Genomic DNA, 27769 nt, shown 5'->3' with positions numbered 1-27769 from the left:
TTTAGTTTTTAAAAACTCTTTTTTCATTTTTTATTAGCTCTTTTAAAAATTAAACTTTATTATTTAAAAGCTTGCAAATCAAGCATCACACGCCAAAATTAACAGGGCCCATAGTCTGTACAAAGCAATGACCTTCTAAACAGTTGGAATAGGAATGGAAGCTGTGGAGTTTCCATTCAATTTGACGCTTTGTGCATCACATACATTACATCCTTTTCCACCACCAAAGCCAAAAAAATTTATGATGGAATTAGAACTTGAAAACAATTTACTTTAAATCTTCTTTCATAAGTCATCTCCATTACCTGCCGTACCCAAATCTCATTTTTATCAATTCTTTGAGATTTCTGTACAGTGCATTTTGATCACATTCATCTCTCTGCCAGATCTGTCCCCACTTCCCAGCCCACCCACCTGTTGACCACCCTCCAGTAAAGGCCTCACATCCTAGAGTACATGGGCTGCTCAAATCAGACTAGATGCCTTAGCGTTTTATTTCTGTGAAGGAATACCGTAACCACCACAACTTTCATTTTAAAAAATACATTTACTTAGGATTGGATAACAGTTTAGAGATTACCATCATTGTGTGGAGCATAGTGGCAGGCAGCAGACATGGTGCTGAAGAGGTAGCTGAGAGTTCTACACCTGGGTCTGCCAGCAACAAAAAGAACAAGTAAGCCACCAGGATTGGCCTGAGCTTCTGAAACCTCAGAACCCACCCCCTGTGACACACTTCCTCCAAGGCCACACCTCTAATACTACCATTCCCTATGGGCCTATGGGGACCATTCTTAGTCAAACCACCATAATAGGTTTAAAAAAAGAGAGAGAGAGAGAGAGCTGGAGTTCTGTTTGCCCATTCGGGAAGGCCTTCCCAGGAGGCTGTTCACACCTTGAGTTCAGGGTTGTATTTCCCAGTTGTCCTTCCACATTAAGTACTGCAAAGGCCCTCAGGGGACACAGCGCCTTATGTCCGTCACTTGCCTCTCTGATGCTTGTTAGTCTGATGTTGCTTCTTCTGTGAGTGCTGACCTGGTTTTGCATGCTGCCCAGTGCCTGCAGACAGCTTCCAGCGAGGGTCAGCCAATGAGTGACTGGAGAGCATGGTGGGAGCCTGCATGGCCAGCCTGTTATCTCTGGCTTGGTGGAAACACATAGACACTTTAAATTCACATTCATGCCACCAACACATACCTAGGATAATAAGAGGGGTCCCTGCCCCTCTTCCTCTCTACCTGATGACAGTGGGTTGTTCACCCTCCATCAGTCCATGCCCCACTGGTCTGTTTCTCTGGAGAACTGTATTGACATGGGACTGAACATTCTACGGTCACCAAGGGTAAGAAGAAACTCACTGATACACAACTCTTTGCAGATAGATAGTATATAGATTTCTAGATGTCTGGATATACGTGGATACAAAGATATAGATTTATTTTAAATGACCGGCCCATGAAATAGCTGGGTTTGCAAGTCTTCAATATTCAGAACAGGCTAATAGGCTGGGGACTCAGGAATGGGTATATACCAACCTGGATGGGTTATTTACAACTCACCCCAGGCATTCATCTCCTCCATATAACCCACCCAGCCATGTAATTTGATCAAGTATAGCACACCCCATTTTCACCCACTCCTCACAAAAGGTAGGAAGAGCCAAATTTCTTATGGAACACCCCCAATTGGGCCCCTAGACTTTCTTTGAGGACACAAACCACCTTTTCTTCAAAGCCCCAATGATTTTTTTTTGTGTGTGTGCATGTTTTACATTAAACATATAGAGAAATGGAAAAAAAACTCCCTCGCATGGTTTCTATTAGTTTCCTCAAAAGTATGGATTCGAGTTATTGTGAACAAAGATGCTGAGTGTTGTGTTTCCATGATCCTGCTGGCCTGGTCTGCCCCTCATTTCCTGCCATCTCCCAGCACATCAGGAAACAGAGAACACCCCACCCTGGGGGCTCTGGGTTCACTCACATCAGATAAGTAGATGACTCTAAGGCCATCAGGAAATAATAAGGTGTGCCTTGTCCATGTCTGTAATTATTTCCTCATAGTGACAGGGCCTAAAAACAGCCTCTACTGAGCTGAGGTGTTCATTAGACACAGAAGCTCAAATCATACAGAAAGGGAAAATATAGTGAAATAAATGTAAAAGGCATTTTGCAGAACTTCGTGGCTGACAAGAGGCTTTCATAACCTGATCATAGACGTCTGACTTTGCACATTGTAATCAGGGCTATGGCCTGTTCTATGTATGGCCTGTGGTTTGTGATAGTTACCTGGCCTCGCTTCCACCCATGACCAGGTAAAGAAAGGCCTACCTGTCATACGGAGCAGTGCTCCTTGCCTCCTAGCCAATATGGAGATGTCCCCTGCTGCCCTCAGTTACAGGCAGCCTGGATTGAGAAACTATGCAAGATTAGACTACAAGTTCCATCATTTTCATCCTTCAAACAAGGCCAGGTAGCTGCCCCTAGAGGCTGACCCCAAAGTCCCAAGGCAGAAGTGAGAATTGTCTTCCATTTCTTTTTTTCTTCTTTCTGTCCCCAAACTCCTACTCTCAGAGATTTGGATGTCCCATTCCTTTCTCTTTCTGGACAGCATCATTTTATTTTTAAAAAGCTTTCATCATGAAATATAAATAACTGATGTTTGCCATATGTTTCTCTCCTGGCTTAGGGCCTTAGCAAAGCCCCTATGTTGCTTAGGCCCTCTGTTTGACCCCCTGTCATTGAGCTAAAACAATAAAGTTCTCATTAAGCCAATAAAGGACTATCTAGCAAGGAAAATGAATTAAAAGTGTGGATGTGGAGATTTTTGTCTATATTTTATTTCAGGGTACAAAAGAGCCTCCCTGAGTCCACTAGGATATGTCAACTACAGTGTGCTCTCTTTGTGGACTGCAGAGGGTGGGAGTCTGTTTTATCTAAAGCCAGGTCAGCAAGGGTGGCATGTTTGTGGCTCTGCATCCCTTGTTACTGGCGCATCAGGAACCCAAGAGATTCTCTGCCAGTGGGCTCATCTGTTTGCTCCACACAGAGTCACGTAGAAGCCTCTGACCTGTGCTGAGGACCCAGAGGTGAAAAGGTACATATCTAATCCCCATTCTATGTAGCCAGCAGCAGGAACATAACATCAAGCAGTAAAGCATAGGATAGTGAGCATATGACTGGTGACAGGTGACCTATGCCTTCATGTGGGTGAAGAAAGGCTGGGGCTTGATGGTACAGGGCAAGCAAAGGGCTTCCAGGAAAGAGGTAGCAAAGAGCTGTGCACTTCAGACATCCCATGTAGCTGGAGAATTCTGCAAATGGGGAGACCTGAGCCTGGGCATTGGGCAGATAACCATGTTTCATAAAGTTGTCTTCACTGCATTCTGTAGTAATAAATTCATCTTACATTAAACACAGGGCACTCAGAGGTATGAAACCATAGCTACAAACACTGGCACTGCAATGCACAGAAAATGTCATTTCTATTCTATTTTATTTTGGGGGGAACTGTAGTTTTTATTGGTTGGTGGTTTTTTTCCCAGTACTAGAGATGGACCCAGTGCCTTCAGCATGCTTGGCAAGTGTTCTACTACCATGCTATATCCCCACCACTGCTTTGTTTTCTTTTGTTGTTGGTTTTTGTTTTTGTTTTGGTTTTTGTTTTCAGAATCTCACTACGGAGAGCAGGTTGGCCCTGAACTACCATCCTCCTTTTCAGCCTCAGCTGGGATTGCAGCATGCAGCATCCTGGCCAGCTTTCATTCTGGTTTTCAAGTGTTGGTTATGGTTGATAAGCTGACTTCCTTATCTACTAGTGGGTCTCTAGTCATCTTTCTTTAGAGTCTGAACTTGATTCTGTGGTTGCTAGGGAGCCACTGATGTGCAAATGGCCTGGCCTCTTTCCTTCCACAGAATGATCAGTACTCCAGCTGGTACAGAGTGAATTGCAGTGGTTCTTAACTTCCGAGATGCCGTGTGGCCCTTTAATACAGTTCCTCATGTTGTGGTGACCCCAACCATAAAATTACTTTTGTTCTTACGTCATAACTGTAAGTTTGCTACTGTTATGAATTATAATGTAAATATCTGATATGCAGGATATCTGGTATGCGACCCTCAAGGGCTCATGACCCACATGTTGAAAACCACTGGCTTAGAGGGTCACCTGGGGCTAGATGTGGGCGGCTATAATCCAGTTGAGAAGCGACCCCAGATATTGGCATTGGCCATTTATATGGAGAAAAGTGGATTGCTTGTTTAGCTTCTCAGGATGAGAAGAGATGTTTGTATGAAGTCATGGAGGTGGAGCAAGGAGGAAGGATGAGGGTGACTGTGGGATTCGGGGTGCAGCAAAAGCGGGGCCTCCACAGGGGTGAACGTGCAGTTCTACTTATGAACTGATGACCACAGACTTTGAAGCATAAGAAAAGGGGGCTGGGTGGGGCTTACAGAGCTGAGACTCAGCAACATTCTGGAACAGTGGAATAGACGTGGTAGCTGGAGAGGATATATGAGAAATGCAGGCTCAGTCTGGAACTCTCCCTCTTGCTCTGTAATGATCTTTGAGTCCAAGCAAACATCGGGTCATTATTGCTACATACCTTCAGATAATGCTGTTTAGAGGAAGCTAACACAGAGCAGGTGAGGATTTCACTTCGTTGTCAAACATCATCTCATCTGGCCTTTCTGAGAGCCCGTGATGGCAAATGACCCTCTTCTGGCTGGATTCGGAGGAGCCCACATGGAAGTGGCTAACCTAGAGGCCGGTTTACCCTCTGGCTTGCCTGTGCACTTCAGATGTTTCCATCTTGGCTCTTTTTAAACTAAATATGTTCCTCATGCTAAAAAGGCACGTGTTTGATGCTGTTAGAAGCCTGAACAATTAAAACATGTTGGGAATTATTAGGAATTGAAGCAGCTGGCATTGAAATACTCTAGCCCTAGGTTTAAACTAGTCAGTTGGCTTTCTTGATAAGAAGTGGTATTAGATTCCAGGCCCTGATTTTGCAATGAATCTGGCTGCTGTGCAGAACAGTCTAACACAGCAGGTCACTCTGCCCCACCCTACTCCCTTTTCCAGCTATCAGTGTTTTCAATTCTTATCCATCACTTTCAAGAAATGCAAAATGCAAACATAGAGACAAAATGTTACTTTAAAAAAAATTGGCTGCTTTTTTTTTCCTTAGTAAAATATATTTTACTGGAAGAAAGTAAAATAATTTATCTACTTGGTAAATATTTACTGAATGGCTACTACGTTCCAGAAACTGTTAGATGTGCATGAAATACAACATATATAGTAAGTGCCAAGAGTGGATGTGAACTGGTGGTGGGATGGATTCTCATACCTGCTGTAAATTCCATCTTAGAACTTGCTGTGGTCCAGGAGAAGCATGTGAAGTTAGCTATGGCTGAAGTTCACTGCATCATACCCTATACTCTATACCCAACTCCAGTGCAGCCCGGGAACCTCATGGTGCCCATTTCTAGATGACAAAAAGGCCAAAGAAAGGCTCTGCAGTGCCCAGGCCAACATTCCAGGCCCTTGCTCTGTTCCTCAGCACCTTGCTGTTGCTGGGTGTGGTTGGGTAACAGCTTTCCTCTGTGGAAACGCAGATGTCCTTGTGGCTAATCTCTATGAGTGGCAACACTTTTTTCCTCTATAGTAGATTCCTAGAGTGCAGTTTCCAGGTCATTCTTTTACTATAGCAATGAAATAATATTTTTAGCAAATTAAGAACTCACGGACAAACTGTTCCAGATGCTTAAAAGATCCATGATGTCAACCAATTTAAAAGCAGTATAATTGCCACTGTTCTTGTAGGGTATCTTTGAAGTGAGACTCCCCCTCCTCACACAGTGTCTTCTGAAGACACGTTTGGCTCGGTTTTCATAGGCATTTCTCTACAGCAGCTCTCAGCTCCATGTGCTCAGGAGAAGGTTGGTGGCAGCTCTCCACAGTGGATGCTAAACCACACTGGCCCGTCAGACACTTCAGCAGGTTCTCAAGCACCTGTGCTGTAGCATGACCTAGTTTTGGGGAAAAAAAAACATGAGGGCTGTTATCCCGTAGAGGTTCATATTCTATGGATAAAAGGACTGACAGTATTAGAGCTGGTCTCGCAGACACCCTTTCCGAGCTGCTCCTTGACCATGGACAGGCAAGTTACACATTTTCCCCATCACTCTGGATGAGTGAGAAAAGTTAAGTCAGGTGGAAAACGATGTAAGCATTTGGCCCAGATGTTCAAACATCAGTACCACCAAAGCCAGCTTTATCTGGATTCACCACCTTCCCTCCTCCTAGGCCTTTGATCCCAGAGTGCAGTCAGGCATCATTTATAGTGAGTACTCATTCTGAGAAACATAACATTGGGTGATATTGGTGCTACATCAACATTAAAGAGTGTGTTCACACAAACCTAAGTGTTGCTACCCACTGCCCTTTGGCTAACTGGTACATCTCATTGCTCCAAAGCACAGGTCTGAATATTTCATGTAATTGTAAATATTTGTGGATTTAAACATGCATAAGCATAGAAAACACAGCATGAAGACAAGGTATAAAAGATTAAACATGGTAACCGGCACAGGGCACTTTCAGTGGACAGAACTGACAGGGCTGGGCATTGCTACGGATGAATGCTGGAACGAGTGATGGGTGAGAGTGAAGGCTGAGACTGTAAGATGGTTCAATAGGATACTTTATTCTTTACAAAGCAAAGATGTTCTATAAATTTGGCGTAAATAAGTCCACGGTGTTTACAGACCAAAGGAACTTGTTTGCGTTGTGAAACTCAGTCTTGGTCTTTATTCACACCCTCCATGCACACCCTCACCTTTGGTCAGTTCCAGCCTCTGAGGGAGGGCAGGCATTATGTGGCCACAAGGCTCTAGTGCAGTGGTACTCAGGCTTCCTGATGCTGGGACCCTTTATACACTTCCTCGTGTTGTAGTGACCCCAACCATAAAATTATTTTGGTTGCTACTTCATAGTGGTAATTTTGCTACTGTTATGAGTCCTAGTGTAAATATCTGACATGTGAGATATCTAATATGTGACCCTGTGAAAGGATCAAGACCTCAAAACCTTGAGCAAAAGGGTCAGGACCCACAGGTTGAGAACCTCTGCTCTAGTGATCTCCCTGTGCACTGTTTCACCCCTTTTTCATTAAAAGAACCTGTTCTAAAAACAATTTCTTTTAAAAGAATCTGCCCTTTTCCTGGGAACAAACTCTTTCCAGGGCCTGCTTCCTCCTCATTTGCGTGCCCCTATCACTGTGCTGCTCCTCCTGAGAAATGGAGTGTCGAGTCCCCTTGAGGCTACAAGTTCCCCCTTTGGAAGGAATGTGGCAATCATGCAGGCCAGGGGTTCTTTGTCATCAGAACACTTGGAAACTGTGTCAGCCAGCCTTCTATGTGACAACGGATATTTGCAACAGTTGCCCTACACAGGGGAGCCTTTGACCCTGGCCCCAGTCTTGGAGGTTCCAGTCCACAGGTCGCTGTTTCTGTTGTTTTTAGACCTGTGGTGAGACAACACGCTGTGGCAAGAGCCTGTGTAGGGACAAAACCACTCACCTCCTGCATTGTAAGTAAAACAAGGAACCTACAGAGACCAGGACTCAACCACTCCCTTCCAAGGCATGTGCCCAGTAACTCAGGACCTCTGCCGCCTTTCCCCGCCTCTTTCCCACCACTCCCAAAACTCTACCCTGAGGATCATGTAATACAGGGGCCTTCAGGAGATGCTTAAATGCAAACTACAGGCAAATCGCTTGGGTTGTGCCTGGAAGTCCAGCCCCTGGTACTTACCCTCTGATATGACAGGCACCCAGTGCACCCCACTCCCATCCTTCATCTTGCTCCCTGCTTTCTTCCTGTGGATCAAGCTGCCACAGAAGATTAAAGGCTTCTTTAAAATATAGTTAAAAAATAAAAAATGTTTCACAGCAGTAGTGGAATGTATGGCAGCTACACATTCAGGTTTCACCTTTAATGCTGATTTGTTTTCTATTTTTATTCCTCAACGCTGGGGTTCAGACCTAGGGTCTCCTTGACCTAGGCAAGTGCTTTACCACTGAGCAGCATCTCACTAGCACCAAGACTGATCCACCTCTAAATATTTGCTCTTCTTCTTTCTCTTTTATAAAATGACCTTTAATGTTTCTCTGAAGCACTGTGTTAGTTGTTCCTTTCTTCACTGTGACAAAATTGCCGGACAGAAGTGACTTAATGGAGAAAAGGTTTAATTTGGCTCACGGTTCTGGTTCCAGGGGATTTCAGCTAATCTTGGCAACGTAAGCCTGACAAAGTGGCTGGGTTTAGGGTAGGGATAGTGTGGTTCCTGAAGTCTCAGCAGAGCAGGAAACACAAACTGGGGTGAACAAAGCAACATGCCCTTACCAATGCTCTGCTCCAGCTGGAATGTGTCTGTGTGGTTGACGAGGACGGACGTCTCAGCACTGATCCACCCTTTGTCGTTAGCAAGTACACACCTGTTACCTCCTCCTTCACACCAAGAGGCATAATTTCCACTCAAAATTCGGAAAAGGAATTTGGGTGACCCTGGGCTATTGCTTTTAATATCAAATTTATGAACCTAAAAAATGCTTTTAAAAAATTAAAGTCTTAAGAAAAAATAATGGGAACTACAGACAACATAGGCACACGGGTAGATCTCACTGCAGGTGAGAAATAGGACACCATACCACCCCACTGCCTCCCGCCCCCCACTGCCTCCCACTCACTGCCTCCAGTCCCCACTGCCTCCCACCCCCACTGCCTCCCGCCCCCACTGCCTCCCGCCCCCACTGCCTCCCGCCCCCACTGCCTCCCGCCCCCACTGCCTCCAGTCCCCACTGCCTCCCGCCCCCACTGCCTCCCGCCCCCACTGCCTCCCGCCCCCACTGCCTCCCGCCCCCACTGCCTCCAGTCCCCACTGCCTCCCGCCCCCACTGCCTCCCGCCCCCACTGCCTCCCGCCCCCACTGCTTCCCGCCCCCACTGCCTCCAGTCCCCACTGCCTCCCGCCCCCACTGCCTCCCGCCCCCACTGCCTCCAGCCCCCACTGCCTCCAGTCCCCACTGTCTCCCGCCCCCACTGCCTCCCGCCCCCACTGCCTCCCGCCCCCACTGCCTCCCGCCCCCACTGTCTCCCGCCCCCACTGCCTCCAGCCCCCACTGCCTCCAGTCCCCACTGCCTCCAGTCCCCACTGCCTCCCGCCCCCATTGCCTCCCACCCCCCATCACCCTCGAGCAACCACAGATGTGACAGCCTTAACCTAATCTCATTTTGTCAAAACTCTGACACACATTTTCAATGTAGCTAAAGCCTCCTTGCACTATGAGACAGCTTTTGTACTGCTAGTAGAGCCTGGCCTGTTTTTCAATTCTGTAACGGTCTCTTGCCATCCAGTGCTGATCTCAAGGGCAGAGACACCAAGAATCCCCTGTGAGCAAACTCTTCACTCCCATACAAAACTAATCGAGTGACTCTTCACGGATCCCGGTATTAGTTACTTGTCTGTGTTGCAATAAAATACCACAACCAAGGCAACCTGTAGAGGACAGAGTTTATTTTGACTTGTGTTTCCCGAAGGTTAGAGCCCATAGTGGTGGGGAACACATGGCAGCAGGTGGCAGCAACAGGAAATTGGGAGCTCACATCTACCAGGAGCATAAAGCAGGCAGAGCAAACCGGAAGTGACTGGCAGCTCTTAAACCTCAAAGCCCCCTGCAGCGATATATTCCTTCCGGCAAGACTGTGCCACTTAAACCTCCCCAAACATTGACCAACGAGGGACCTGAAGTATGAGGAACATTCTCGTGCAAAGCACATTTATTTTTCTTTCTTAAGACAGGGTCTCTGTATGGTACCCAACCTAGAACTCTTTACACAGACCAGGCTGTCCTCAGGCCCACAGAGACACATTTGTTTGCCTCTACCTCTGAGGGCTACGGTTAACGGCATGTGCTACCATGCCTGGTTTCCCTGTCATCTTTAGGCAGCTCATCTCCAGACTACGTTCAGAGAAAAACAAACAAGATTATAAATCCCTAAAAGACAGAGCCCATCATCCCATCCCTTGGCTTGCCCACGGGCATTGCTCAGGAAGTATTGGTTAAATAATAAATCAATAAATTTCTCATTTAGAATTTAAGAAACTTAGAATCAAAATCTAAGTTTCTTTAATCCTTTCTAAAGCAGTGGAATTCCGGACCCAGAGGGTCTGGTCCTCTGTTAGAGGAGAGCTGCAGAATCCCACCCCGAAGACATGTAAGGATGGCCCAGGCAAGCGGGGCGAGTTCGACGACACAATGAGCTTCCAGGAGGCATCAGACACCTTGCTTCACACCAGACTAACTAGGAAGCACGATGCCTAGGAAGGGTGTGGGACACCAGCCCTAAGAAGCTACACACCAGCAGCCAGCTCACGTTCTCCCCCGGCACAGCCACCACAGCAGGCACATCATGCACTAGGGACTGAATTACATCTGTCCTGGTGAAGACCCCTCCCTGCCTCATATGGGGCTTTTTCCAAACACGGGGTTTTCACACACACACACACACTATACATATATATAATAATATATATATTATATAGTGTGTGTATGTATTTATATATTTTATATATACATATGTGTATGTAATACATAAAAACTATTATATATGCTATATAGTAATATATAAATTTATATTTTTTGCACACACTATATATGTATATATTTATATATGTGGGCACACACACACATTAGGCAGGTACTCCAATCCAATTCTACAAAAGAAAAATAGGCTGTCAAGAGTTTGTTCTAGGTCACAGGTTGAGAAGCAGAGAAGAGACTTGGAACTAATCTATTCCCAGGTCTTCTTTGTCTCCTATGTTTCATCTATTCATTGGTGGTTGGCATTTGGTGATTCCAAGTGAGGAAATGATTTAACCTCCCCTTGCTCGCTCCCCACAAAACCTGTTACTTCTGGATCATGAAAGCCAGCACAGGACACAAGCCTGCTGTGACCTCAGTGACAGCTGCCATTTGGCAGTTCACTTCATGTATTCCAGGTATACGAGTGCACAGGATGGGTGGGGAGTTGCTGGGTTACCAGGTCTGCCCATGGAGTTCCTACGTTACTAGGTAGTAGCAATATCTTTTTTAAAATCAGTTGAAAGCACTGTTAAGAACTAAGCCAGGTAGTAGCAACATCTTTTTTAAAATCAGTTGAAAGCACTGTTAAGAACTAAGTCAGGTGACTGCAGGCACACATAACGGATCCTTCTGGAAAGGATGTTCTCCCAGCTGATCACAGTGAGTGACAGAACACTCTGTGCGGTGCAAAGCATCAACTCATAAACTAACAATGCTTCATTTATATCATGTGTCCAAAGCATCACATAAGTATCCCTCCTTATATTACAAATGGGAAAACATGTGTTTAAAAATTAGACTTTGGATATTTTTATGTGGGCTTCTCCAGAATTATGGAATAAGATGTTAGGAAACTCAGAGGCATAAAAAGAGTTTTAAATTAGTTCCTGAGAAAAGCAGGTAAAAGGAAGAAGGGTGCTACAGGTGTGATTTTGGAGGAAGGTTTTTTTTTTTTCACAAAGCAGCTCTGAGCAGTTTGAGGTGTGAGTGTCTGGTTTGTCTCCAGCGCCAGCCTCAGCTGTCCTCTGAGCCCCTGGGCCAGGCTGCTTGGAATGTCACATGGTCTAGCTGGAGAAACTCAACATTGGCAGACCTTAATTTTTTTTAGCATCTTGAAAATGTGTTAATTGTCTCAGATTTTGTTAAAATATCAAGTTACATCCATTTTTAAACTGGCACCATATGCTTTGTGCCTGAAGCAGAATCTTCATACCTGGTTTGTGGACTTAAAAACCCCTTCTTAGCTATCAGACCTCTAAAGGAGTTGAGCCAGCAGTGAAAATGTTGCTTTTAATCATGAAATTCACAGATAAAGTTCTCAGGGTTCCACTTGAAAACTGATAACCCTTAGGGAATCGTGCACTGTCTTCCCTTCCCCCCCCCAACCCCCCCAACCCCCGCCCAGAGAAAGGTGGTAACTGGAACATGCCGAAAATAGATGTTGTGTGAATATCTCCAGGTTAGTTTGGACTTTTTAGAATCCTTAAAGAACTAATATTTCTTTCCCAGAACTAGAGCAAGTATGGTCTTCCAGTTGGTTGGTTGGTCAATTTGTTCACCAGCTGAAACTGTAGGGGCACATTTGTCCACATAAAGACAATCATATTTTAAACTGAGTGGATGTCCTGTCTGAGGGTTCTCCAGTAGAATGGTCAAAACCAAGGTGTGAAGCTGGAAACAGTGGTACATAGCTGTAATCCCAGAGTTCTGGAGAATAAGACTGGAGAATCATGAGTTCAAGACCAGCCTGGGCTACATATCAAGACCACATCTCAACAAAGATGTAATTTGATTTCTCTCTTCTCCACAAGTTAAAAACAAAGGTTCCACATGTACAAATGGGCATATCAAGACAGTGGGCCACCTGTAACTGCAGATTCTGGCCCTCAGAGGCAGCCAAATATGGATTGAAAATATCCTACATATGGGATTGTCAGTATATTGGTCCTATAAACCTCATTCAGTGCATGTAAGTCTTAGTCTCTAGCACTGCCAAAAAGATACCATTAAAATTTTACCTATCCTGACTATGTATTTTTCTTATAACTGTTCCTTAAACAATATTGTGTAACACCACTTACGCAGACTTACATTGCATTTAATATCCTGAGTAATTTGAGTATATGGGGGCACATATACAGGCTCTTTCCAAAGATGATGGTGCCATTTTATGTAGAGACTTGAGCACTCACAGATTTTGGGATTCTTGAACCAGTGCCTGTGGACATCAAGGGACATCGGCAGGGCCTATGGGAAAGAAGTAAGAATGCATTTTTTGAACATTTTGTCTACTTGAAAGTCTTATACCAATGTGAGATGTTACTGCCACTTCTGTGGCCATTAGATTTTGTACAAGTGGAGATTTGATGAATGATTTTAGCTGGTTGTTGGGATAGGTCACTTCATATGTGGCCTTGGGAGCCATACCTGCATTACTGCCTAAGACACTAATCTTATCAGCTATGGCAACAGTGTGACAATCCCCGTCATCAGTGACTCTGGGATGCTGGACAACATCACCTTCTTCTATACAGTCCTTACCCAGGGAGCATGAACCACAAAGAGCTGAGCAAAAACATGTGATGGCTGTAAGTCCTAGCTCCACCTGTGTCTCCCGTGGATCCAGCATCGAACCATGGGGTTTTTTGTTGTTGTTATTTTTTTATAGCTAGCAGATTTTACTTTTGGGAGCCAATAGTTCTTGCTGTAGTTTGGCTCTTAAATGTTCCCCTAAAGGCCCATATAGTGGCATTTTAGTCACAAAGCCATGGTGCTTTGGGGAGGTGGTGGGAAATTTCAAAGTAGAGGGTTGGTAGGAAGAAGTAAAGTCATTTGGAGTGTATCCTCGAAGGAGACATTGTGGCCCCAGTCCCTTCCTCCGAGTTGCTTTTCTGTTGCTGTGATGAAACACCACTTGCAAAAACATCTTAAGGAAGAAAGAGTTTATTTTTACTTGGGTTCCAGAGGGATAACGGTCCATCATGGCAAGGAGGTGGCGGGCATGATGGCAGAAACAGGGAGCCAAGATCTCAGCTTCAAATACAAGCAAGAAGCATAGAGAAAACTGGACATGGCATGAGGCTTTACATACCCTAAGTCTGTTCCCAGTGATTATCTTCCTCCAGCAAAGATCCACTTTCCAAAGGTTCCACAACCTCTCCAAACCAACTGGTGTTTGGGGATGTTCTCATTCAAGCCACCCCATAATACTGCCTGTCTCCCACTCATATCATAATGAGAAATACATTTAGTTCAACTTCAAAAGTCCCCATGGTCTTTCCCAGTCTTAACACTGTTTGAAAGTTTAAAGTTCAAAATCTCTGCTGAGACTCAAGGCAATCTCTTCACTGCAATCCCCTGCTTTAAAAAAAAAATCCAGTTACATATTCCAAACATACAATGGCAATATAGATATTACCATTGCAAAAGGAATGGGAGCATAGTGAGGAAATACTGGACCAAAGCAAGAGCAAAAACCAACATGGTAAACTCCAAATCCTGTAGCTCCATGTCTAATGGCTCCATCCATCCATCCTTTCAGATTGCATGTCTCTGTCTCTGTCTTTCTCTTTCTCTGTCTGTCTGTCTGTCTGTCTGTCTGTCTCTGTCTGTCTCTGTCTCTGTCTCTGTCTCTGTCTCTGTCTCTGTCTCTCTCTCTCTCTCTCTCTCTCTCTCTCTCTCTCTCTCTCTCTCTCTCTCCTCTCCCTCTCCCTCTCCCTCTCCCTCTCCCTCTCCCTCTCCCTCTCCCTCTCCCTCTCTCTCTCTCTCTCTCTCTCTCTCTCTCTCTCTCTCTCTCATCACTCCTTACAAGCAGCAGCTCTTCTTGGCATATATCCACTGGTTCTGAAATCTCCATCATCTTCGTGAAACGGCTTCAGTTTTACAGCTTCACAAATGACCTCTCAGGGGCTTTACACAGGAGCTCCCCTGCCCCTCGCTGCCTGGCCTCAGCAGCTCTCTGAGACTGTGAAGGAATAATCCATGGCCCCTTCATTCTTACATGCTTTATCTCTTAACACCAGCATGATGTGGAAAACACTATCTGTCTTGGCTTCCAGCTTGGAATGATCAGCAGTAGTGTTTTCACTCATGCTAGGTGCAGAAAATCAGCTGGATGGAGTGTTGCCCTGGGAACACCCTTCTCTTTATTCTAGTGCTAAACAGCCCTTTCCCTCTTGGCACTGAACTCCTTTACTCTTTATTTTTATTTATTTATTTTTTGAGACAGGGTTTCTCTGTGTAGCCTTGGCCGTACTGGACTCGCTTTGTAGACCAGGCTGGCCTCGAACTCACAGAGATCTGCCTGCCTCTGCCTCCCTGGGTGCTAGGATTACAGGTGTGCAACAGATTCGGCAACTCTTTAACTCTTACAGCTTCTTTTTCTGCACATACTTTGGCTATAATGTAAGTTTCCTAGTGATCTGATCCCTCTCTCTCTGCAAGTTGTACATTTTTTCTCTTCCCGTTTTCCTTTTTTTCATTGTAGACCTGCTCAAGCAGCATTAGAAACAACCATGGCACAGACTCAATATTTCATTGCTTTGAAATTTCTCTCACCAAAGAAGTTAGTTTTTTTTTGTTTTTTTTTGTTTTTTTTTTTGTTTTGTTTTGTTTTTTTTTTTTAACCTCATGCAAGTTCACAGGGCATGGGCAGAACACTTCTATGACTCTTTGCCAGGGACCACAGGAAAGGCTTCTAGACAATTTTTGCTGCCATCCTCGCTTACTACCTCTGAGGCCTCTATTGCCCTCGTTGTTCTCAGCACCACTGCCTTTTAGGCTTTTTCTAGTATGGCATTTAAGTTCGGCCTACAGCATTGAAACTCTTACAGTCTAAAGTTTATAACCCTTCCACATCCCTCAAAAGACCCACAGGATCAGGTTAATCACAGAAACACCAACACCCGGGTACCAACTTCTGTCTTAGCTACTTTCAGTGGTTGTGAAGGAGGAGTTTATTTGGGCACAAAGTTCCAGAGAGCTGAGTGCATTATGGTGGGAGAGGTGGTGGGAAGCAGCAGGCATGGAAACAGGAGCACGGAGGTGAATGCTCACAACTTCCAATGCCAGCAAGAAGCAGAGTGCAAACTGGAAGTGTATTGCAGGTTTAAGGCCTCAAAGTCGGCCTCCTCTAGCAAGGCTCACCTACCTCCCAACAGCACAACCAACCGGGCACCAAGGATTCACATTTCTGAGCCTATGGGGGCCATCCTCATCCAAATCACGGTCTCTCCTCTCAGTATTTGCTTCTCAGTGGCTATGAAGTGGAGCTATTTCCTCCTCAGGCTCCCTGACTTGATTTTGCTGCTTTACCAGGGACACAAGCCACCAGAACCAACTGACCACAAATCTAAGGCTCCAAAATTACAAGCCAAAACAAATCTTTGCTCTTTCTAATTGACTATCTAGTGTTTACAGTCATGGTGATGGAAAGTAGACTGCTACAGGTCTAATCCACATCTCAAGAGTCTTCTTGCTCTGTTGCACAGGGGATGATCAAGGTTCTGAGATGCCTGGTGACCCAGGGCCTGTCTGCCTATGACACCAACTATCCAATGTGTTACCACAGAATTCCTGGCTACTTCCTTTTTCCTGTACTTCCTGTGAAAGACATAGCTGCTGTTCCAAGTTGGTGACTCATTTAGGATGTAAAAATCTGGTATGACATCCCAATATGTGACTATTTCAGTGGTCTCTGCGTAGCCCAGGCCTCGAGGCCCTGGGTATTGGAGTCAGACCACTTGGTTCTGATGCTGAACCTCACAGCATTCATCCTCCAGCATCCACATGGGAATGATCTCGGGATCCCATGTGCAGAAGCCTCAGTCTTTTATTGAGACTGGCAAAGTGAGTGCATCCTCCCATGCACTGCATATCTTCTCTAGACCACTTACGATGCTATTATAAGCACTGTTACTGTGTATCACTCAAGGGCATAACAAAGAGATAAAAGTCTGACCATGTTTAGTACAGATAAAACTATTTCCTTAAATGTCTCCAATCTGCAGTTGGTTGAATCAATAAATTCACAAGCTCTTGACATAGAGGGCCCCCTTACTAAACATTACCATTAAATAGGAATTAGTGTAAAAAGGAGTTAGTGTGAGAGTTAAACAAGAGAAGTTATGTCAGGCATTTCCTTAGAGTTGTCATGGAGAACAGCTGACCTAATAGAGGGCTTATTAAAGACCAGCTAGTGCCTTACTCAGGGTTTTTGACCTAATAATGGGTCCTGAAGACTTAACAAATGCTGGGCAGGGTGAGTGGGGATGCTGATGCTGTCTGTCCAGGGCCAGGCTCCCATACTGCTCCACTGTGTAAAGGACTTCACCTAGCATAGGGACATGCACACAAGGAAGCTTAATCATTGCCAAGAAGATCAAACAATAAAGATTCACTTCATTAAAAACACTCCCAATTCTGCCCTCATTGACACCCCACCACCACCAAGAGCCTTTCTTGAGTTGAGGACTAAAAAATTCAAGCTCCTTTCAGCTCACCTTTCTTGGAAGTTAAGACACATGGCCCAACACCTGTTTCTAAACACAGCAACTTGATGTATTACTTTTGGCAGCCCTTGCATATTTTTTTAATTGCCGATAAAGTTATGGAGATTGAAATATACCATCTGTTTGAGTTTGTATCAAAGAGGCAGGTGACAAGGTTGCAGGTAATGATAGCAGCAAGCTGTTTCCACAGCAAAGGGCTGTTCCCTGCTTTTCCATCTGCCAAAATTGACTTCATTTCCAGATTTGGCATTTGGGAAACAATATGTTCTTCTGGAGAAGGGACTGAAAAACTCAATATTCCAGACATCAGTGGGTTACATGAACCAATATTAAGTGCTGTGGAGCAGAGCCTTCAAATTTCCCACCACTTAGCCGATACAGGACTAAAATGGAGAAAACAAATTCTGTTGGATGTATTGTGTGTGTATGTGTGTACACCTATGTGCCCAATATATCTGACATTTCTCCCATTTTTGAAAGACAGTTTCAAAAAGGTTACACACACGGGCTAGTGAGATGATGCAGTGGGTAAAGGCGCTCGCTGCCAAGCTTGATGACCAGACTTTGGTCCTGAAATCCACAGAGTGGAGAAAGAAAGCCAACTCTGGCAGGCTGTCCTCTGACCTCACAAGTAGGCTATTTACACGCATGTGCACGCACTTACACACACTCCTCCCACATCTCCACAATTTAAAGCAAACACATACAGCAAGAGGCCATGTGTGCAAGTGGTTTGTTCTCTTATCTGTGGGTGGTGACTCTGCCCTATTGGTTATTGTCAACATGCAAGAGTGCTAAGATGCTCTCAGAGGGCAACCATGTTGGGCCAGTATCCACTTATAAGTGGGATTAATACCAATGCTGGGACTCACTATTGGTCTTCAGGTGAGAGGGGTATGGAAGAATGGTGAGATAGAAGGGCCCAGAGGGTCTAGGAGCCCCACGAAAAAGATCATCAAGGCTGGTGGATCTGTACCCAAGGGGCCCTGGCACAAACTGCTGTAGCAGCCAAGGACAATGCATGCAGTAAACCTACACCCCCCATTCAGATCTAGCCAATGGAAAGCACATTCTCCACTATTGTAGGGAGAGCAGGGACTGACTCTGACATGAATCTGGTGTCCCTATTTGACCACTTCCCCTTGGTGGGGAGGTCTGGTGGCACTAAGAAGAAAGAGAAGCAGTCTATTGGGATGAGACCTGATAGGCTGTGGTCATATGGTGGGGGAGGAGGTCCCCTTCTGTCACAGGTCTAGGGGAGGGGAATAGGGCAAAAGACGGAGGGAGGGGAGAATGAGAAGATACAGGTGAGGGGATAACAATCAGGTTATAATCTGAATAAATTATTTTTTAAAAAGGATTTTTTTAAAAAAAGAGTGCTAAGATGCAGAGGATACCTCCTGAAGTTCACAACTGGGAGACTAACAGAACTTGTCAGAACTGGAAACCTGACTCCAGCAGCAGACACCATAGGCCAGAGTGCAGCCCTGTTCTCCACTGGGCCTGAGCCAAGCAGACTAGGACAGGGAATCCCAGAAAAGGCTATCAGGCATAGGGAGAGTCACACGGACCATAGAGCAGCAGCATTACTCAGATGTGAGATGGCCAAATGGCTCATGAGAAGTGACTGTAAGTTAAGGAGACCCAGATGGAGGGATGTCTCCTATCCATGCCATGTTACCCAACAACCAATATGGGAGATAAGATCACTTTGTGCTATTTTGGACCTTGTCAATTTTTTTTTCGTATCTCCTTAGCCATCTGTGGTGTGAATAGCCCCCATAGACTCATAGAGAGTACTATTAGGAAGTGTGGCCTTGATGTAGTCCATGTGGCTCTTGTTGAAGGAAGTTTGCCACCGTGGGGTGGGCTTTGAGGTTTCAGGAGCTCAAACCAGGCCTAGTGGCTCATTCCCTCTTCCTGCTGCGTGTGGATACGCACAGGATCCATACGCACAGATGTAGAACTCTCAGCTCCTTCCTCAGCACATGTCTGACCATGCTCCCCATCATAATGACAATGGACTAGACTTCTGAACTGTAAGCCAGCCCCAGTTAAATATTTTCCTTTATAAGAGCTGCCGTGGTGTCTCATCACAGCAATAAACCCTAATTAATATACCCAAGACCTGTTGGTACTTGCTTGGAGCAGACATTGGTGAGCCTTCAGAAATCCTGTCCACTCTTTGCAAAAGGCCTTATTCATATGGTGCGATCCATTGAAATCCATCTAGATTAAATCTGGGAGAACAGTAAAGACAATGTAAGGAGTTTGCAGGAGAACATTCTAAGTGAACACAAAAGGATACTCCCAAGAGCTCAAGATTGTTGGATGAAAACCTCAGTGCCAGGAATGTGATAACCCCTTATGAGTTGCTGCTAGGGAGGCCTCTGAAATCTCACAAACCCCAGGGCTACTGACACTGCGGGTGGTTGCACACGAGAACGAGACACCGAGACTCTGTTTCTGAAGACACTGCATGCTTTAGGTTCCAGACATGAAGAAATCAAACTGGGACTCAGCTAGAAGTTCCTTTCCAGCAGGCTGCCTTTCCCAGAGCTAGAAGGTATCATGAAGGCTACTGGGAAAGATGAGGCTCTAATAGTCTTCCTTGGTTATGGACCCTGCATTGTACAATACCAGTATGCCGGGGATGATGTGTCCATTGATGACACAGCAGTATGACTATTAGGGTACAACCAACTGATTTATGGTTTTATTTAAGGCTACTTCACAGGAAATAGCCCACATCTGCTAAGCCAGGGCAAATTACTGAGGCTGGAAAGGTCATAGGTTCTAGTGGCAAAGCAACTGCAATTAGATTTTGTTAAATGTATGTGATGCACTTGAGTGAAATTCCTTTCTAAACATTAGTATTTAAAACTATAGGTTACTGGCACTGTCAGGCTGGACTAGCTATGCATGGAAACTTCATTTTTGCAATGAGTGATGTACTACAGACATTCACACCCAGCCAAGCTCCTGGGACATCCTTGTCCATTCTCAGGAACAGATGGGGAAAAAAGTAGATATTTTATCACTCTATCCAAGATTCGGGGATCATCAGAGAAAAAGGACCTGGGAGAATGTAAGAGCCAGAAGAAATGGTAGAATGCAGTATAGTTACTTCTTCTGAATTGAACATGTCTCTGAACAAAGATGTGATGCTTAAATGCTCAGGGAAAAAGGCAAAACCAAGAACTCTCGGGAAGTATCTGCACTTCCAATTTCAGAAAGCTGTGTAAGCCCCCAGGATTCACCAGGCCCTTTCCTAAAGTCTTAGTTATGCCTCCACTGCTGCGAGAAAACACCATGACCAGGGCAAGTTTATGGAAGAAAAGTTTATGATTTCAGACAGAGGAGTAGAGCCTATGATGTTGGAGGCAAGGATCAGCTGAGAAAGCTCACAGCTTGATCACACACACACACACACACACACACACACACACACACACACACACACAGAGAGAGAGAGAGAGAGAGAGAGAGAGAGAGAGAGAGAGAGAGAGAGAGAGAGAGAGAGAGAGAGAGAGAGGTGAGGAGAGACACTCATAGAGAGAGACAGAAGGGAGGGAGAGTGTGCCCACAGGAGTAAATATACTGAGAATAGCCTTTTGAAACCTCAAAGCCCCTCCCCAGTGACATACCTCCTTCAAGAAGGCCATAACTCCTAATTCTTCCCAAACTGGTCCAGCAGCTAGGGACCAAACATTCAAATATATGAGCCTATAGCGGCCTTTCTTGTTCAAACTGTTTTAGTTATATAAACAGTAGCGGTGGCTCCTGTTAGTAGATTCTCTTCTCTGGAACTGTCTACAAGTCATGTAGAATGTTCCAGGGGTACAGCATTCATGAGTCATCATCAGTGCTGGAGTGGGATTTTCAGAGATAGTAACCATGTTCCCCAAGTACCTCCTCACCCACACTCGCATCTGTGACCCAAACAAACTCATGGATTCGCTGAGCTACACTTGGATGGAATTATTTCTTTGGTGTGTTGTCAGTGGCCTATCTGGTTTGAACAATATTTGTCCATGTCTGTCCAGGAAACGTCGCACACCAACACCTACATCGATTGTGGAGAGAAGAAGCCACTCTGGCAAATTTAACCAAACATGTAAAACTGTTTTGACCTGTAAAGCTGAGAACTAGTTGGATCTAAGTATCTCTGGAGTGTAAGCATTAGCACTTTCGGGGCTTTAAAAGCTCGTGGGCCTGGTCTGAGGCCGCCTGGCTTTTTTACACTGTCTCTGTCCCCTTCAGTCTAACACTGAATTGCACAGAGCTTAGAAGAAAAGAAGCTTCTTGTGAGCACATTGAGAGAAGTGGGTTCTTAGTAAGAGTGAAGTGGAAAAAGGCTTGTGAAGAAAGATGAGCTCTGGCATGCCCTTGGCAGTCCAAGGAAGTTTTCACAGAACAAATTTCCTTGAACTCACATGCAGACGAGAGCTGAATAAAAACATTTCCAGCAATGGTGGGATACATGTATGATGATGCTCTTACAGTGTACGTTACCTAGTGAGATCATGTCCACTTCAGTGTGTGTAATTACACTTTATGATATTTCTGAAATAACAGACACCCATCAATGCCATTTCTCAAAAAAAAAAAGTCCCCATTTTTTGTGATGAGTGACTGCTTTGGTTTGAGTGGAAGACAGAAGAACAAACCAATTCCAATCTCCTATTTAGATCATCATGAAGCCTCTTGGTGCCACCCACCACTGATTTCTGTACCACCAGGTACCACAGCCAATGGAGATTGGTTAGGCAACACAGGTGAGCTAGAAGCTGTCATCTGTTCCTCCTTCCTTATTTGATGGGCACTCAGTTCATTATTTTATTCTCAACTATAAAATTCCTTTTGTTGAAATCATTATTATCATCATCCTTTTATTTCCTGTGACAAGGTCTCATTATATAGCTAAGGTTGGACTTAACCTTATGATTTCCTGCCTCTCTCAACCTTCTGAGTGCTGAAATTACAGTTATGTACTACCATGCTCAACTACTGAAAATAATATACACATGTTTTTCAGAGGAAAAAACATCCAGCTAGTTAAAATTTAGTCAAATCGTTAGCTCATCAGATGATTGAGTTTTTAAATTTCATATTCCTTTATGTAATTTGTAAATGAAGTTGTATTTGTTTCCTTTCTTGGTGCTGTGATAAAATGACATGGCAAAAGCAACTCAAGTAAGAAGGGTTTATTTCATCTCACAGCCCATCATGGCAAGGAGATGGAGATACCAGGAGTTTGAAGCAACCATCCACATCAAATCCATAAGCCACAAGCAGTATTCCCACATCAATTAACTCAAAACAGTCACTCACAGACAGTTTCAGAGGCCATCTTTAATCTAGACAATCCCTAAAAATATGTCTGGGGGCCTACCCACAAGGTAACCCTAGATTCTGCCAGGTTAACAATTAACACTTACTATCACAAAAACATACATGGAGAAATACATTGTTAATAATTCAAAAGCATCTTCTACCTCAAGGACCAATGGCCAAGACAAATGAGACTCTCCTCCTTGAACTGAAGATTAGTTCTCATCTGGCAGCTGTACATACTTGCTGTGCCAGAACCTTACATTTTCCCTCAGAACCATTTCATAAGAACTTTCTCCAATGGCTCATTTGTTATCCCCATTTTACAGATGAGGAAACAAAGGTTTAGAAAGATTAAAGATGTCATCAGTTCATAGGATCCATATTAGTGCAGGGACTGAATTTTCAGTCCTCCTCCTCCTCTTCTTCCTCTTCTTCTTTATTCTTATTTTATTTTATTCTTTTATTGAAAATAAATTCTTTACTCATACAATATATCTTGATTTTAATTTTCCCTCCCAATGCTTTTCCCAGTTCCTACCCCCTTCCTAATCTAGTCGCTTTCTGTCTCATTGGAACAGAGACAGAGGAAAAAAACCAAACATGATAGAATAAAATATAAGAAGTTGAAGCAAAAACTTCCGTATTGAATTGGGCATAGCAACCCAACAGTAGGAAGAGTCAAAGCAAAAGATCAGGAAAAGAGTCAGAGGCTGACTTTCTCTCACAGCCACGAGTCCCATAAAAACAGTAAGCTAATGGCTATAATATATACACAGAGGATCTGGTGCAGACACAAGCAGGCCCTGTGCTTTCTGCTTCGGGCTTTGGGAGCTCATATGCACCTTGCTTGACTGATTCATGGGGTCTTGTTCTCCTGGAGTCCTCCACTCCCTCTGGCTCTTACAAACTTTCTGCCTCTTCTTCCTCAAGATCTCTGAGCTTGGAGGGCAGGGATCTGATTGAGACCTCCAATTTAGACTCTTTCTTTGCATAATGTCTGACTGTGGGTTTCTATATCTATTCCCATCTGATGAGAGAGGAAGCATTTTGATGATGATAGGATAAGACACTGATCTATAAGTATAGAAGAATATCACCAGAAATCTTTTTTTTTTTTTAAGATTAATTATGCTTGGTGTTACTCTAGGTCCAGTTATCTAGTCCCTGGTTCTTGATTACCCAAGAAGTGTCAGGTATGGATTCTTTCTCATAGCCTAGGCCTTAAGACAAATAATACATTGGTTGGTTGCTTACACAAACTATGGGCCACTATTGCCCTAGCATATTTTGCAGGAAAGACAGATTGTAGGGTAAAGATTTTATGGGTGTGGTGTTGTCCACATTTCTCTTTTGGTAGTCTGCAGAGAATCTTCTGGCAACAAAAAGACTGGAATGTAAGGATGACCAGCTTGACTTCTCCATGGTCAATGAGGTGTGTGGATGTTGTCCTCAGCAATAGGACAACCCCACTGTTAGCTTGAGAAGAGCAGTTCTTTGTCTTAGCGTTAGCCTGTGTTGTTTGGGGATTTCCATGGGACCCCTTTTGCCAATAGCTCAATTGAATGCAACCTAGTCCTGCCAGTGGAAGCCTTGCCTGGCTACAAGAGATGGCTCACACTGGCACTTCTTAAAGTTGAGTAGATGAGGTTGGTACTGTACTTACATACTATGCAAAATACTCAGCATCTGTACTAATAAAAAAGCCATAAACTTGCTCAAATCATGTTCTTTTTTTTTTTTTTTTTAAGGGACATTAGTTTTATCTGAAATTCAAGCTCTCCTTTCCTAAACTATATGTAGAGGAATTTTCAGTGATTACATTCCTCTTTTTAGCAGAAAAAAAAACTGACAATGTGGATGGTGAGAAGGAAGCCTTCAGCTTGCAGACACTGTGAGGACTCCAGATTAAGGGCTAGCCGCTTGTCCCCCTACCTGATGCAAAGCCTACTGTGAGAGAGGCTGCCATCATCCTGCCATCCACAAGAAAGTGTGTGAGGAAATTGGTCCATAGAGACTCCCAGGCCTTCAGACATGAAGACTTATCAGGATTCAGGAACTATTGGCAATCTTAAAGAAAAAGACAATGATAAGCCAAGGAATTCTAAAGGAATCACATAGAAATCGTAAGAAATGGAAGAGAAACTAAAACTAAATACGTCACATCCTCAGGGGAATTTGAGAATGTAGTAAAGTCATCAAGACAAATATGGTACAAAGCAATTGATACAAAACATTAGGATACTCTTAGATTTTAACGATTGATTGTTAAAATAAGAATGAAATAAAGCTAAATGAGATGGGCATAAGGGCACCTGCCTTTAGTCCTAGAATTGGGAGGTAGATGTAGGAAATGCAGGAGTGAGTTTGAGGGTATCATGGGCTACATGAGACTGGAAAAAAAAGAGACTAATCATAAAAGGTGTGATAAATCACCACAGAGTACAGGATATAAAACAGAAAGGGTTTTTAGTGGAAAAGAGAATTGAGGCCCAAAGAATGGACCTAGCATTCAAGCCAGTCTGTGCTCTACCATAGGATCAGTGGGAAGGCTATACCCAACCTACAAAGTAAGAGATTTATTCCAGGGTTGACTTGCATGCATCTTTGGATTTAAATGACTCAGTGAGTTAAAAAAAAAAAAAAAAGACCCAGATGTACACTTTTCATCAACATTTCCAGAAAAAAAAATTAATAAAACTTGTAGAGAAAAAAATCTTGTCATCAGTAAAGAAAAATAATGGAAACTACTTTAAATCTAGTATTGGTGATACCCCCCCCCCCCCCCCCCGCTAAAGGGCAAAGCCTGGTGGTAAACTCTTGCTGCCTCAATAGTCAGCCAAATTAACTGCCTGTGAAAAGGTAGAAGAAAATACTTTTTCCCTCAGAGATGCAAGGCTAAGAATGCTTTCACAGCTGAAAGCTTTCCCTAGAACCTTTTCTTAGCAAGTAATTTACAGACATTTTCCAGAAAAGAGACAAAAGTGGGTTTAGGAACAAATGAATCATAAGCAGCTGCGCTACTGACCCAGTGGCCAGAGCCCAGATCTGGAGCAGAGGCAGACCTTTGGGAGGGATAGCAAGCATGATAAAAAAAAAAAAATACTTGACCAAAGCAAGCCATGTTGTGTTAAAATAGAAACTCAAGGGAAACACAGACACCTGTACATGGCAGTCATGGACCATATATGAAATAAACTGTAATATGTAATTCTTTTAGCTTTGAAGTTTTGACAAATTACAAAAAAATTTACACTCATCTTGATTTCTGATTTGGAATGTACTCCTTGTATATCTGCCCCTGTAGGTCATAATGTTGAACTAGTTTTAAAAAATGTGATTCTAGCGGACAAAATACCCAAATCTGGACAATATTACACTGTCATAAGAATGTAAACAGGTTTACTGGGAGTTAAGTTCTTAAAGACTACTTATAAAAAAATCACAGAAGATTGAGTTAAAGGTGACAGATTAACAAGGCAAAAATGAAAATAGCTGATGGCCAAATAGAGGTAAAAGAGTGAGAGAATGTGGGTAAAGAAAAGAGGTACTTATCTGTCCATCTTATACGGTAGAGCCGAAATGGATAGTCCATTCACTGTGGACTATCCTGTGGAGACTTGATTAGCCTTAAAAAAAAAAGATTTACTTATTATATATGAGTGCTTTATCTGCAGAAGAGGGTATCAGATAACATTATATAGATGGTTGTGAGCCACCATGTGGCTGCTGGGACTTGAACTCAGGAACTCAGGAAGATCAGGCGGTGCTCTTAACCACTGAGCCATTTCTCCAGCTCTTGATTGTCTTTTTATTGTTACTGTCTTACTCAGATGACTTCAAAACACTCATCAATCATTAGGAGGAGGTTAGTAGTGTTTTAGTTAGGGCTTTATTACTGTGAAGAGACACCATGACCACAGCAACTCTTATAAAGAAAAATAATTAATTGGGGCTGGCTTATAGGTTTAGTACTTTACTGTCATGGTGGAAAGCGTGGCACCATGCAGGCAAATATGGTGTTGGAGAATGAGCTTGAGAGTTCTATAACCAGACCCTCCTGCAACAGGAAGAGAGAGAGAGCCTGGGTGGAGACCTCAAATCCCGCCCCTAGTGACACAGTTCCTGCAACAAAGCCACACCTACTCCAACAAGGCCACACCTCCAAAGAGTGCCACTCCCTATGAGCCTATGGGGACCTTTCTCATTCAAAGCATCACGATGAGGTGGTAGAACAAGTTCAAACTTGGCATACTGTAGGGAAAACAATAGTATTTAAAGCGAGTGAGTCAAGAACTAGGAAGCAAGATTGTCTTTCATCACAGTGTGAGCATCACTGGGATAACTCAAGCCAGAATTTGCTGGAAGCAGCTCTCTGAGGGAGGATGACAAGATCCAGGTAAGAGGTCAGATAAAGGACAAAAGTTAAGGCATCCATTAAACACAGGAAAAGGAGAAAAGACTTAAAAGGTACAGATGAAAATGTGATTGAATGCATGTGCACGTTGTCTGTTCACTCTTAACTTTCGGCTTCCTCATAACTTCTGTTTGGATGACCCTTGGCATGATGCTGAAAACAGACAAAGAAAGAGTTCTCAGCAGAGAGTGAATGAAGAAGCTCAATAAAGAGTTGTGTTTTGAGGGTGAGCTAGGATAAAGGAAGGGAAAGAGGATGGCAGGGAGACAGCAAATTCATGGAGAACCTGAAAAGAGGGCTGGGCCGTGGGGCACACCTGCAGCTGGGGCTTTGCAGGAGGATCAGCCACAACCAGGCAACAGAAAGCTGGGGGCAGAGCAGACCTCATTTCTCACACCTCTTTATGGACTAAGGTCATCCTCCCTGTTCAGGTCTGGATGGAGAGGGCAGGGAATCTGTTTGGGGACAAGAGAGCCTCCCGCACATCTTATGACCTCGTCCACAGACTGCTTCCCCACCTCTCAGCAGCTGTGGCTGCTGCAAACTTCTAGTTCCTATTTCGAGCTAAGTGCCAGAGTCTGCTTCACCATACTCAGGCTCTAGAGTAGATTCCCTGGGGTCACCCTCCTGGTACCATCAGCTGCAGTGGGCATGGTAGGACTTCAAGACATGCTGTCATGAGGTCAATTTTTCATGCACATGTGAACCTGACTATACTGTGTACATGAAATAGTAGTCATTGCAACATTTGTGATTGGTTTGCCTCAGGGCTTAAGCGATAACAGCGTCACTTCCAGAAATCCTTCTGCCATCCAGATGTGGTGACATGACTCTGTGGTGTACACAGCTACTCTGTACCTGGGCC

The 27769-nt window shown here is 44.1% G+C and overlaps 1 protein-coding gene and 1 long non-coding RNA gene across 5 annotated transcripts in view; one reads left to right on the top strand and one right to left on the bottom strand.

Moving 5' to 3' along the window:
- GPR45 (G protein-coupled receptor 45) overlaps positions 1-27769 on the top strand; it is a 102383-nt gene that overhangs the window by 71303 nt on the left and 3311 nt on the right. The window lies entirely within an intron of this gene.
- On the bottom strand, positions 453-26112 carry LOC311581736. 4 transcript variants are annotated; one of them, XR_014773871.1, is made up of 6 exons: positions 24423-26112; positions 19282-19393; positions 12736-12891; positions 5348-6029; positions 896-1143; positions 453-654 (listed from the first exon to the last, which is right to left on the bottom strand). It is a non-coding gene; the product is annotated as an uncharacterized lncRNA (long non-coding RNA). The 4 variants fall into 4 exon arrangements; XR_014773872.1 differs by having other exon boundaries at positions 5745-6029; XR_014773873.1 differs by having other exon boundaries at positions 896-1139; positions 5745-6029.

The sequence above is a fragment of the Acomys minous genome (genome assembly GCF_964271855.1).
Source record: "Acomys minous genome assembly, chromosome: 13".
Classification (NCBI taxonomy): Eukaryota; Metazoa; Chordata; class Mammalia; order Rodentia; family Muridae; genus Acomys; species Acomys minous.
Note: the sequence above shows the minus strand (reverse complement) of the source record. Positions and strands in the feature narration are given on the sequence as shown.